Here is a 12,791-nt window from a genome sequence, read left to right as displayed (position 1 = left end):
AAAGAAAGAAAGAAAGAAAAGAAAGAAAGAAGAAGAAGGAAGGAAGGAAGGAAGGAAGGAAGGAAGGAAGGAAGGAAAGGAAGGAAAGGAAGGAAGGAAGGAAAGAAAGAAGGAAGGAAGAAAGGAAAGAAGAAGGAAGGAAGGAAGGAAGGAAGGAAGGAAGGAAGGAAGGAAGGAAGGAAGGAAGGAAGGAAGGAAGGAAGGAAGGAAGGAAGGAAGGAAGGAAGGAAGAGAAGGAAGGAAGAGAAGGAAAGATGGGGCTGGAGCAATAGCACAGTGGGTAGGGCATTTGCCTTGCACACAGCAGACCCAGGCTCGATTCCCAGCATCCCATATGGTCCTCCAAGCACTAGCAGGAGTAATTTCTGAGTTCATAGCCAGGAGTAACCCCTGTGCATGAAAGAGGAGTGACCCAAAAAGCAAAAAAAAAAAAAATTGCTATTTCCACAAAGGCAATTTCTTCACTTTTTTATACAACCTGCCCTCATATGATGTGAAAGTAAAGAAGAAAGATACTACTGCTTCCCAACTAAAATCAGACATATTCAAAACCTTTGAAAAATAGAACTTATTAAAGATTGGTTTATATCAATTTCTGGCTTCAGTTATGATCAAAATGTTCCTTTTTCCTGATGACTCCTAACAAAATATTTTGAGGTGAAATGTGACTAATGTATTCACTCCAGCTTAATGTTCTTCATAAAAGCTTTACATGTTTTCAAAAAAATTTTTTTATTAGCCATTTCTTTTGGGCTGGAGCAATAATACTGCAGGTACGCCCTTTGCCTTGAATGTGGCAGACCCTAATTCAATCTCTGACACCCAGATGTTCCTCTGAGCTCAGCAGATTAATCCCTGATGCAGAGCAAGTGGAAATCCCTGAGAATTTCCTATTGTGGCCCCAAAACAAACCACCAGAATTGCCGATTTCAACCCTGTTTGGGTGTGGGCACCTCATGTGCTCTCCCAGGACTCACTTCTGAGCACACACTCAGGATTAGCCCTTGAACACCAGTGGGTGTGGCACCCAAAGGAACAAAGTTAATATTCCATTAAACACAGCTCTCTTAGCATTGTCTGTAGAATACTATGACAGCAAATCAATGGTTTTTGTGTTTCTGTATTGTATTAGTTAAAAGTGGTCAAGGAGAAATTCAGGCAGAGTGGAGAGTTGTCAAACAATTGCAAATGTCAAAGGAAGAACAACCACCTCACTCTTGGAAGAAACAAAATTGAAAAACTGGATTCCTGCCCATCATCTTCCAGTTTGAGTTTGTCCTATGACCATGGCATGTTCTCTCTCTCTCTCTCTCATACATTTTTTTCTTCTACAAATTTAGGAAATGGTATTATAGTAAGGAAAAATCTCTGCTCTTTATTGCATTTACATTGTTCCAATTGTTACTCAGGTTACTATTTCCAAACACCGAAGTATCAGGACATTGTTCATCATTTTTCAACATCCCAGTAAATATTTGACCACATGAATGTATAGAAAGCATTCACCTTTGATTATTCTCCTACTTAGATTGAAACAAGATGGAAGGTGAAAGCTGAGCACTAAACTACTGTATTGATTTTTATTTGAGATCGTCTTCCCTTGTTTCATAAATATTCAGATTTCAAATTATTTATTATGTTTGAACCATGTTTTATACTCTTGATCCAAACTGTGTACAATCACATATTTTCCATAAATTATAACTAAGGTATCTGATAGTCTGAGATGAAATAAGGCAATAAGATATTCTATGATTTCTTTGAAAAAAGGTCTGGGTGACTAGCATAAATTTTTTTCTTTTATGGGGAATCAAATACTTTGTTTCTCTTTTTGAAAGTGCTCATAATGTATAACTATTTCTACCACTATTATTGCAAATTATCTTTATTATTCTTTGCCAACTGAAGTATTACATATTTTAAAAGAAAAAAACTATTTTCTTCTATTCTCTCCTTTCTACCCCACTCCAGGTCTTTCATTGTCATCTAAAATGAACACCATAAGCACTTAACGGATTGTGGTTCAGAAATCAACAAGATACAAAATGCAATCATATCTACCAAGCAAAAAGTTCCATTAATTTTTGAGTGTTTTTGAGATATCCAAAACCCTTTTTTAAATACAAAATAATTACTTTTTAAGCTCAACAATATCCTCTGTGTAAGTCCCCTTTTCTTTGCATCAGCATTTTGAATACATTTAAAGTTCACATTTAATTTTACTTTGTTCTCTTTAATTTGATTACTAGAATTACAAGAATCCTTTTTCCCATGCATTTTCAAGGCTAGTGTACTATATTACATACATTAAGACTAAACTGTCATTTGTGGACAAGCCTCAGGGGAAACAAAGCTACCATTTGTAATTCTATGCTAGGAAATAAAATTTGAGTTTCAAAAACTGTTTGTTTTATCAATTATCATTTGAAAAGTTCCAATTGGTAATTGAGAGACTTGATTTGACCTATATTTTGTGCATATTAAGTTTTAAGTCTGATAAGGATATCCACTGGTTACCATCCTTAAATGGTTCCAGGAAAAGTTTTTCCAGACTGTCAGTACCCTCAGTTAGCTGGTGCCTGGAAAATATGACAGGACTGCTTGTTACTTCCAATGGTCTCTGATTAAAAATGGCAGATACAGAACTGGAGAGATAGCACAGAGGGAAGGGTAATTGCATTGCATGTAGCCCACCCAGATTTGATCCGCAGAACTCGATATGGTCCCCTAAGCCCACCAAGAGTAATAAAATATTACTGTTATATATTTCTATATAGTGTATCTTCTTGTAGTTTATCATTTGTTTATGGACACAGGTTGTTTCCAATGCTAAGCTATTGGGAACAGGATTAAGAACACTCAAGTGTTAAGAATGCTCAAGTAGGGGCTGGAGTGATAGCACAGCGGGTAGGGCGTTTGCTTTGCACGTGGCCGACCCGGGTTCGAATCCCAGCATCCCATATGGTCCCCTGAGCACCACCAGGGGTAATTCCTGAGTGCAGAGCCAGGAGTAACCCCTGTGCATCGCCAGGTGTAACCCAAAAAGTCAAAAAAAAAAAAAAGAATGTTCCCTCGGCGCCATCTTGCCACATTCAACAAAGAAGAGGCCAGGCAGTCTGCTGAGCAAGGTGGCCGGAGAAATGCTCCGGACCCCAAACCGGGCCAGCAACACCGGGGATCCAGACGGAGGAGGTACAGCCAGCACACCTTCTCCAGATGGAGCCCTGGCGACACTGAGCAGCAACTAACACGGCTCCGGGTTGCGGGACTGGAACACATCCGAGCCGCCTTTTCTAAAAACTGAAAACATACAATCTTTTAATGGAAAACCAATTATCAAATGCTTCCTTAGTAGGGCTGTCTTTCTTGGGGGGAAACTCCAACAACAATAGTGAGTTTTGTTTTGCAATATGGAACATAATCAAGGTAAAGAGAAAATGAAGTGAAATTCATCAGTTATACAGTTGGGGGTGGAGGGTGGGGATGGGGGGTATACTGGGGATTTTGATGGTGGAATATGGGCACTGGTGAAGGGATGGTGTTTGGATATTGTATAACTGAGACATAAACCTGAAAACTTTGTGACTTTTCACATGGTGATATAATAAAAATTTAAAAAAAAGAATGTTCAAGTAGTTCCTCAAATTAGTGGTAAAATTTTATATACATATGTGTGTGCATGTATGTATGCTGAAAGAATCTTTATATTGTAAAATAAGAGTGTGGTGTTGGCTATGAAGAATATAGAAAATGATGTTAGAAGAGATATTGCTTTTTAAGAGAGACTCTCCTGTTTCACTGAAGAATTATGATCTAAATATTAGGAATATCTAGCACAGGAAAATCATTTTCCTAATATAATATTATTCTCAATGTCACAGTGAATAGAAACTCTTCTCAGTACAATATCTTCAGTTGTAATAAAGATGATGGATGAAAACTCAAGGTAAAGTAAGGAGTTACACTAGGAAAAGTTATGAAGGTAGAAAAGCAAATGTGGAACATGAGAGAGTATATACTGTGAACTCAAACTAACATTACTGGTTGATTTAATTGTGCAGATTCGATGTTACAAAAGGCAAAGTCGGATATATTTAATAAGTCATACATAAACATAATGTTTCCTTTACAGATGAGAAACCCAAATTTCAGATAAAGAAAGTAACTGTAGTTTTCATAAAACCAGAATAAATTAAAACAGCTCAAAACAAAGTTATTGAACCAATGTTCCTGGCTACTATACACTAGATAGAATAAATTCATTTTCTCCAATACCGAGTCAAATCTCCTGTATTTTAAATGCAGAAGCCCTATGTGACAGCTCTGAACAAAGCTGTCATTATCTACAGAACAGGAAAAACTAAGATTACAATTTGTTCCATTCCCTTTACAGCAATTCTTTTAAATACAATATAATGGGCAATTATGTAGGGCGGTAGAAATTAATGTGATTAGACTTAAAATAAACTAATCAGTTCCATATGGCAGATATAGCTATAGATAGAAAGATGATGGAAATAATTTAAAAAATGTTCGCTGTAAGAGAACTGCTGAAAAATAAAAAATACAAGTATACAAGTTACACCTGAGATAAAAATTTACAAATCACATACCTAATAAAGGACACACATCTAGAAATATGCAAAAATATATTTCTTAAATAGCAACAATGAAAGAAAATCTAATTTAAAATGTGCAAAGGAATTGAATAGACACTTTTACCACAAATGCCATACAAATGCAAATGATTTTGTGAAAAGATATTCACTAAGCAATTGTATATTAAAGCAACCAAATGTCACTACATGCCTGTTAAAATGACTAAAATCTTTTTTTTTTACAAATGTGTCAATTCTCATTCTCATTCAGTACTTGTTAGAAAGCAAAATATTATAGACACTCTAGGAGATGTTTTTTAATTTTTATAAAGCTCAGTTACAACCTTGGTCTAAAGACATTATACAGTTTTTGTGATGTTTCCATTGCTAGTTTAACCTTGAGCATAACATACGGTCCTCCAAACATCACCAAGTGACTCCTTAGCATACAGCCAGAAGTAGCCCTAAACAAAACACAAAATTCTGAATATAGACCCAAAGGCAAAGCAAAACAAAAAAAAAATGGAGTAAAGCCAAATATAGTCTTACTATATGACCTATCAATTACAGTCAGAGGTGTTTGTTTTAGAGTGCTTTTGTATTTGCAGATAAGTCGCAAAGAGAGTGTAGAGTCCCAGAAACCAGACCACAGCTGTTCCAATTGTTAACATCTAATGCAAGTTACTATTAACAAGAGGGATAACTGTGCTGGGGTATATGAAACTCTATATTTTCTTTGAAACTTCACTGTGTAAATACAAAAGTACAAAATGTATTTTAAGAAGAAAAAATGACCTCTTAGTGAAAGATAATATTTTTGTTATAATAGAGTTCAATAAATTTACTGGCATCATGCTCTTATTGCCTTTTCCTAACAAAACAATACCCTCCAATAATTGCTCAGCTGTAACCAATAACAGCATTCTTTACCTTTTTCGCTCACAATGAGGATACCTCTGTGTCTTGGTTAGTCCAGGCATCTCTCAACCAACATACAGACTGTCCTTTCTTTCTTTTCGGTACATTTCCACTTTCTAATTTTCTTATATGTAAAAGTTGAAACTCTTTTATAATATCTGAAGCATAGCAGGTAAAGGTATCTCTGGGTTTTGAAAGGTACGTTAAGTCTACGTGTTCGATGAAAGACCTACATTAGTATGTATTTTTCCTAACTAAAAGAAATCCAAAGAGGATTTTCACTTTTACAACAAAAGTAGCAGCCAGTTTCCTTTACTACATACAGCCCTCTAGAAACACATCCTGTAAAAGCAGTAAAGTGGTCACTGAGCACCTTTCTAGGGAGTTGCTTTACACAAGCTGGACATTATAAATACAAATTCAAAATCAAGCAAAAGTGTCACCATAAAAGAGGGAATGGGTGAACAATCTTGGTAAAAGAGTTGCTTTTCTGTAATGGAAGTAAACTGGACACTCTGGCAACAATTATAATGTAGTGCAGACAGATTGTAATTTATCCAACTGTCCACTGAAAACCTATGGACCATTTTAAACTTAAGGTACTTCAGTAGGAGTGTAAATAAGAAGATATAATTATTGGATCAATAACCAGAATAAATAAATAAGAAATGCAGGTAATAAGTCCCAATGTGGTTGAATTTCTTGCCCAAGTCTAGGTGGCTCCTAAGGGTAGATGTCTGGCCAAAATGAAAAGCATTTGTCTTCCCAGGTAGAGACCTCCACCCTAGAAAGTCAATGCAATGTCTTTCTTAGGGCATTCAATATTCTATTTCTTCTAGCATGTAAGCTATGTGAAAAAGAATGGCACTAGCTGACTCTTAAAAGGAAACCATTATTTGGAGGGAAGTGGTGTAAGTGAGAAAGCAGTTGGTAGAGGGAGGCAAGCAATCAAATACTAATTAAAGGCAACCTTGAGAAAACACAACCAGGATAAAGAAAATTGTTTGTTCCTGGTGAATCAATGGGACCAGGAGAGATGTAAGGCATGAGTTCTTATCCCTCCCACACAGATGACTCAAAAGGAACAGTGCTTGGCTCTGCTCACTGAGCAAACCTTGTGGGGATGATGTTCTTATGGCCAGGTATTTTGTTCACTTTTTTATCTTAAAGATTGAGACAGGCTCATTGATACTAAGGCTGTGTCAATGTGAGGGGCAAAGACACAAGGCCTAGCTTAACTTTCCCGAAAACAACCTGCTGAAAATCATAAGAAATTCAAATGCTAAACGAGAACTCATTCAGATAGATAAAGCTTTAAACTGATGTATTTAAAGAGATTAAATAAACTCTTTATGTTACAATCTGGCTTAAGCTTTTAATATTAACTACTACATATTTTATAGACTGTATTTGTTGCCAAACACTAAAACAAACATTAAGATGCTTTTGCCTCAACTCATACTATGAATGCTTCCAAAACAGTGGTATAAAAAGCCACATAAAACACATCATAATCATGAAAATCATCTGCATTAAACTCACATTTACCATGAAACTGGCAGTTATTTTTCATCTACAAACAATTATATCTCAATTACTTAGTCTCTGTTAGGGAATATTCCACCAAAAATCTTCATTTAAGTGATGTACGAATGTGCAAATGTGGTTTGTTTGGAGAGAAACATAATCTCCAATTTGTACTAATTAAAGGAAAATGCACTCTGAATAAGTGAAATGCTGATGTATTTTGAAAAATGTACAGCTTTATTAGTTTCATGTACAGTAAGTAACACAAACTAAGCAGTACAGCTTACTTATAATAGAAAGAGAAGCAATTTAAAACGAGTTGGTCTTTGATTGATATGTTAAAGTTCAGGGTTCTCTATTTTCCTTAAAATGAAGAGTTTAGGAAAGGTCCCATGGATGGGGATGGGGGGATAGTGGTTAGGGAATGGAAACGTTAAAACATTTAGAAAACAAAGATAAATAAATGGGACTATCTCAAACTAAGAAGCTTCTGCACCTCAAAAAAAACAGTGACCAAAATACAAAGACAATCTACAGAATGGGAAAGGATATTTACGCAGTACCCATCTGATAAAGGGTTGATAACAAGGATATACAATGCACTGGTTGAACTCCACAAGAAGAAAACTGCCAACCCGATCAAAAAATGGGGTGATGAAATGAACAGAAACTTTTCCAAAGAAGAAATCCGAATGGCTGAGAGGCACATGAGAAAATGTTCAACATCACTAATTATCAGGGAGATGCAGATCAAAACAACCATGAGATATCTCACACCACAGAGACTGGCCCACATCCCCAAAAACAAAAGCAACCGGTGTTGGTGTGGATGTGGGGAGAAAGGGACTCTCCTTCACTGCTGGTGGGAATGCCGACTGGTTCAGCCCTTTTGGAAAACAATATGGACGATCCTCAAAAAGTTAGAAATTGAGCTCCCATTTGACCCAGCAATACCACTCCTGGGAATATATCCCGGAGAGGCAAAAAGGTATAGTAGAGATGACATCTGCATTTCCATGTTCATTGCCGCTCTGTTTACAATAGCCACAATATGGAAAAAACCAGAGTGCCCGAAAACAGATGATTGGCTAAAGAAACTCTGGTATATTTACACAATGGAATACTACGTAGCTGTCAGAAAACATGAAGTCATGAAATTTGCATATAAGTGGATCAACATGGAAAGTATCATGCTGAGTGAAATGAGTCAGAAAGAAAGAGACAGAAATAGAAAGATCGCACTCATATGTGGAATATAAAGTAGCTGAGAGGTACATGCTTACAATGTTGTGATTCCTGGCAGACATTTCTCTGGACTTAGTTACTAAAATACTAAAATACAGAAATCCAAAACTATGCTGCTGCTAGTGTGGCCTCCTGACCTCATATCTCTTCATTCTCAGCAATGGAAAACAAATTACCAAATGCTTTCTTTTCAGCAGATCGACTTTAGGGGGGAAAAACTCCAAATCAATAATAGTGAATTTTTTTGTTTAAATATTGAATGTAATCAAAGTAAAGTGAAAGTAAAGTGAAATTTACCAGTTACACATGCGGGGTGGGGGGCTGGGGAGGTGGGGGGAAGGGGGGAGGTATATCGTGATTCTTGGTGGTAGAATATGTGCACTGGTGAAGGGATGGGTGTTTGAGCATTGTATAACTGAGACTTTAACCTGAAAGCTTTGTAACTTTCCACATGGTGAATTAATAAAAGAATTTAAAAAAATAAAAAGAAAAAAACATTTAATATTAATATTAAATTATTCAAACTTTTGCTTTCATCTTTTTTATATATGCAGGCTTCCCAGTAGTGTTCATGGGCCCATAGCTAAGAAATTTGTTCCAGACATAGGCCTAGGAGTTTCAGTGGGTTCCCTAGAACAGTGCTGCTAGGCCTGGCCTTGCTGAGAGTACCAGGGCCATCCCGAAAGTTCTTAGGGATGAACAGAACACGCAGAGATACAATGGAGTTGCTTGCAGGGCTATACAGGATTTTTCAATGAATTAAACTTGAGGCCTCAAAATTACAAGGCATGCATTCCACCCTTTGATATATATTTGGCCAGTCCTATATTCATACTCCTGTAAACCAAATTCACCTCAATAAGAATACATTAATTGTGTGGATGAACATGAAATGGAGAGCTTAGAAAAGTTTATGTATTTTAAATGTATGTCTTTGGTTACTCTGTTGAAATTTCCTTTCAGTGTTTCACTCCCCAACATGTTTTGTTGTAGTGTTCATATACAGATACTCATTGTGTGACTATTTACCCACAAATGTCCCTGAATCCCTTTGCTACATGTCAGAGACCCAGGTAGCTTCCAGCATGCACAGACACCACAGTTCCCAGCAGCCCTGCCAACTATGCTTACAGTCTGCATTTGTTCAATTGTGGCACAGTAGTTCTTTTCAACTACGCATTTACTATGCTTCTAAGAGATGAAATATTCACAATTACTGCAGATCAGACAAATAAACTTTTCAGAGAAAGAAAATGACAATTAGGGGCCGGAGTGATAGCACAGCGGGTAGGGCATTTGCCTTGCACGCGGCCGACCCGGGTTCAATCCCCGGCATCCCATATGGTCCCCCAAGCACGCCAGGAGTAATTCCTGAGTGCAAAGCCAGGAGTAACCCCTGAGCATCGCTGGGTGTGACCCAAAAAAGCAAAAAAAAAAGAAAAAGAAAATGACAATTAAATGTAGATTTATTGACTAAATTATGCACAAAATGACTATAGTAAAAGTAGATAATGGAAATTAAAAAGCACTTAAGCTTATTAGCATGAAACTTTTGTTCATAAGTTTTAAGAGAGTTAAAGAAATTTCAGCACAAATATATTCTCAGTAGATTTTAAAAATCAAAGAAATATTTTAAATGTATTTTGTTAGATCAGAATTATTTGTTTTCATATATTACTCTCTGTTTTCATATCCAGTCCCATTATCAGCCTTGTGTATTTCTGTCTATATTCTTCAAGAGAAAATAGAAAATATTTTTCTTGGTTAACACACATTGATGCATGACTTTAAAAAGGAGTTTTGGGGATGTGAATGGCATTAATCCCAATGCACTTTTTATCTACCTAGTATAACCTATGGCTATAGAGACCACAGAAGCCAGGGAAGAATGGCAGGGGTAAGCCATGATTATAGCAAAATGTGACTTTCTTGACAGCTCAAGGAAATGTGAAGAAGAAAAACAACAGATATAGCTTCATTAAAGCAACACTATAAGGTCTTAGAATAAATGGCAAATAAAATAAGAAAACAAATACTAACATCAAGAATTTAGCGCAAAAAAAATTCCTTTACAATTACAATTAACTCCAAACTTACTCTTGACTTTGTATGTATTAAAGAATGAGGGGATCTAAAAAGAGAGGAAAGGTTATATGAGTTCCCCAGATCTTCGCAAAGCATACTTATAGAAACTTGTAATTCTTACCCCATATACCTCTATACATCACACAAGATGTGAGGAAATGTCAGTGGTATGGTATTATATTAAATAATAAGAAAAAATGTGTCTTGTTTGAAAGATCGCCAGTGGGTGTTATCTGTGCATCGATGTGTGAAGGACAGCCTCTGAACACTGTGTGTGTACATGAGTGGTGGACAGTTACTGAGCTTCTATATGTGTCCATGCCTACCAGTGGCACATGTTACATGTTGTATGGCTATGCACATCTGATTAAAAAGAAAAGCTCACAGCAAGAACATTCATGGGAAAAGAATGACAATCTTCAAATCAATTATCTTCAGCATCTGTTCTGCAAACGTTTTCATGTTTCTTTTGAACAAGTTTCTTTTGAATAATGCCTTCTTAATGTTTCTTAAATGTTATAATTCATAAAGGGATTATTTTCATGTCTATACTGTTACCTGTTCTATGACATTGGCTAGTATTATAGTAAAATGTTGGTTAGATTAAAAGGTAAATATGCCAATTATTCAATTTTGGGTATCATTGCTGTTGCTGCTGTTGTTGTTTGTGATATACTCAACTTGTACTCAGAGCTAACTCCTGCCTCTGTGCTCAGGAATAACTACTGTTGGTGACCTTATGCAGTATTTGTGGTATTGCAGTATTGTGAACCAGTTTTACTACATTTACAGCAAATGGCTCAATCTCTGAACTATCTCTCCAGCCCTCATTTTCCATTTCTTAATAAAAATTGTCTTATCTTTAATATCAACTACTTCATAGAACTTTCAACAGTGACATTAATACTTTGTTTTATTCTTTCTCCCTACTGCCCTGCCCCCAAACATACACACAAACACACACACACACACACACACACACACATTTGGTCCTAGGATTGAGTCAAGTGCCTCCTTGATGTGAAACATAAACTCAACACTGAGCTTATATAGCCAGCCTGAAAAGTGTATCTTACTGAAAAGACTTTGATTTGTTTTAAACTCCTTGGACCTCTGACAGTTAACATCAAAGAATTTGGTAAATATTCCATTAGAAGTCTACAAATCCACATAATACTGAGTTTATAATAGGAAAGAAAGTATTGAACATTTTAATGCTTAACATTTTAATGCCTAATCTATTAGCTTATTACTAAAAGAAGCTGATATTTATCCTGGCTATATAAAATCTTATAATCCATTTAAAACAATTTTCCTAACTAAAACAATATTTTCTTGATCTACTCATAAGACTAGAGTGATAGCACAGCGGGTAGAGCATTTGCCTTGCACTAGGCCAACTCAGGTTCCATTTCTCTGTCCCTATGAAGAGCCCAGCAAGCTACTGAGAGTATCCCGTCTGCATGGCAGAGCCTGGCAAGCTACCCATGGCGTATTTGATATGCCAAAAACAGTAACAACAAGTCTCACAATGGAGATGTTACTGTTGCTCGCTCGAGCAAATGGATGAACAACAGGACAACAGTGCTACAGTACAGTGCTAATCATTATGACTCATTTTCTAAAAACTCAGATATTTTTAAATTAACAATTAGTAGATATTTTATATTTATAAATTACCTCTCCTTTTATTTTTTTTTGGGGGGGTCATAGCCAATGATACTAGTGGTTACTCCTCTATGCTCAGGGTTTGTTCCTGGTATCATGGGGAATCATGGGGACTTAGAGCTGGAGATAACTGAGTTCTCCTGCATGAAAACATGTATTCATCCTATTTTAGTGTTTCTTGTCCTTTACCAATAATCTCTTTAGTTTTTAATTTTCATGCACAATAAGCTCTAGGGATAAAGTGGTAATAATGGTGAAGCTGAGTATTTATGGAGCACTTAAAAATATGTCACATGTATTATTTTGTTGAGTTTCTATAACAGTAATAAATGAGCAATATTTCCCCACCTTTCCAATGTGGTAAGAATGTTCATAAAATTTTGAAAACTTTTCTGATATAGTATTTCTTGAAAGTGGCTTCCTGGAATATGAACCATGGCAACTTGATTCTAAAGCACACAATTGACAAGTATGCAATATTGCCTCCTGAAATAGATGGTTTATCTTTGGCTGACAAAATATGCATATGTCAAAATTTTCAAGTTCATATGCTTTTAAGAAAATGATAGCTAGGAAAAGTCAATGTCTTTACTTAATGAAGTAATTCTTAACATGTAGAATTTCAGATGTCATGATTGGCAGATAGGAAATATGTGAGTGGTCAAATTATACTTCTCTCCTGAAATGATCCCTATTTTATAAATATTTATTAATATGGAATTTGAATCCTGCCAAGCAAGATTGCTCCAA

This window comes from Sorex araneus, chromosome X (assembly GCF_027595985.1).
Source record: "Sorex araneus isolate mSorAra2 chromosome X, mSorAra2.pri, whole genome shotgun sequence".
NCBI classification, from domain to species: Eukaryota; Metazoa; Chordata; class Mammalia; order Eulipotyphla; family Soricidae; genus Sorex; species Sorex araneus.
This window is presented reverse-complemented; position numbering follows the sequence as displayed.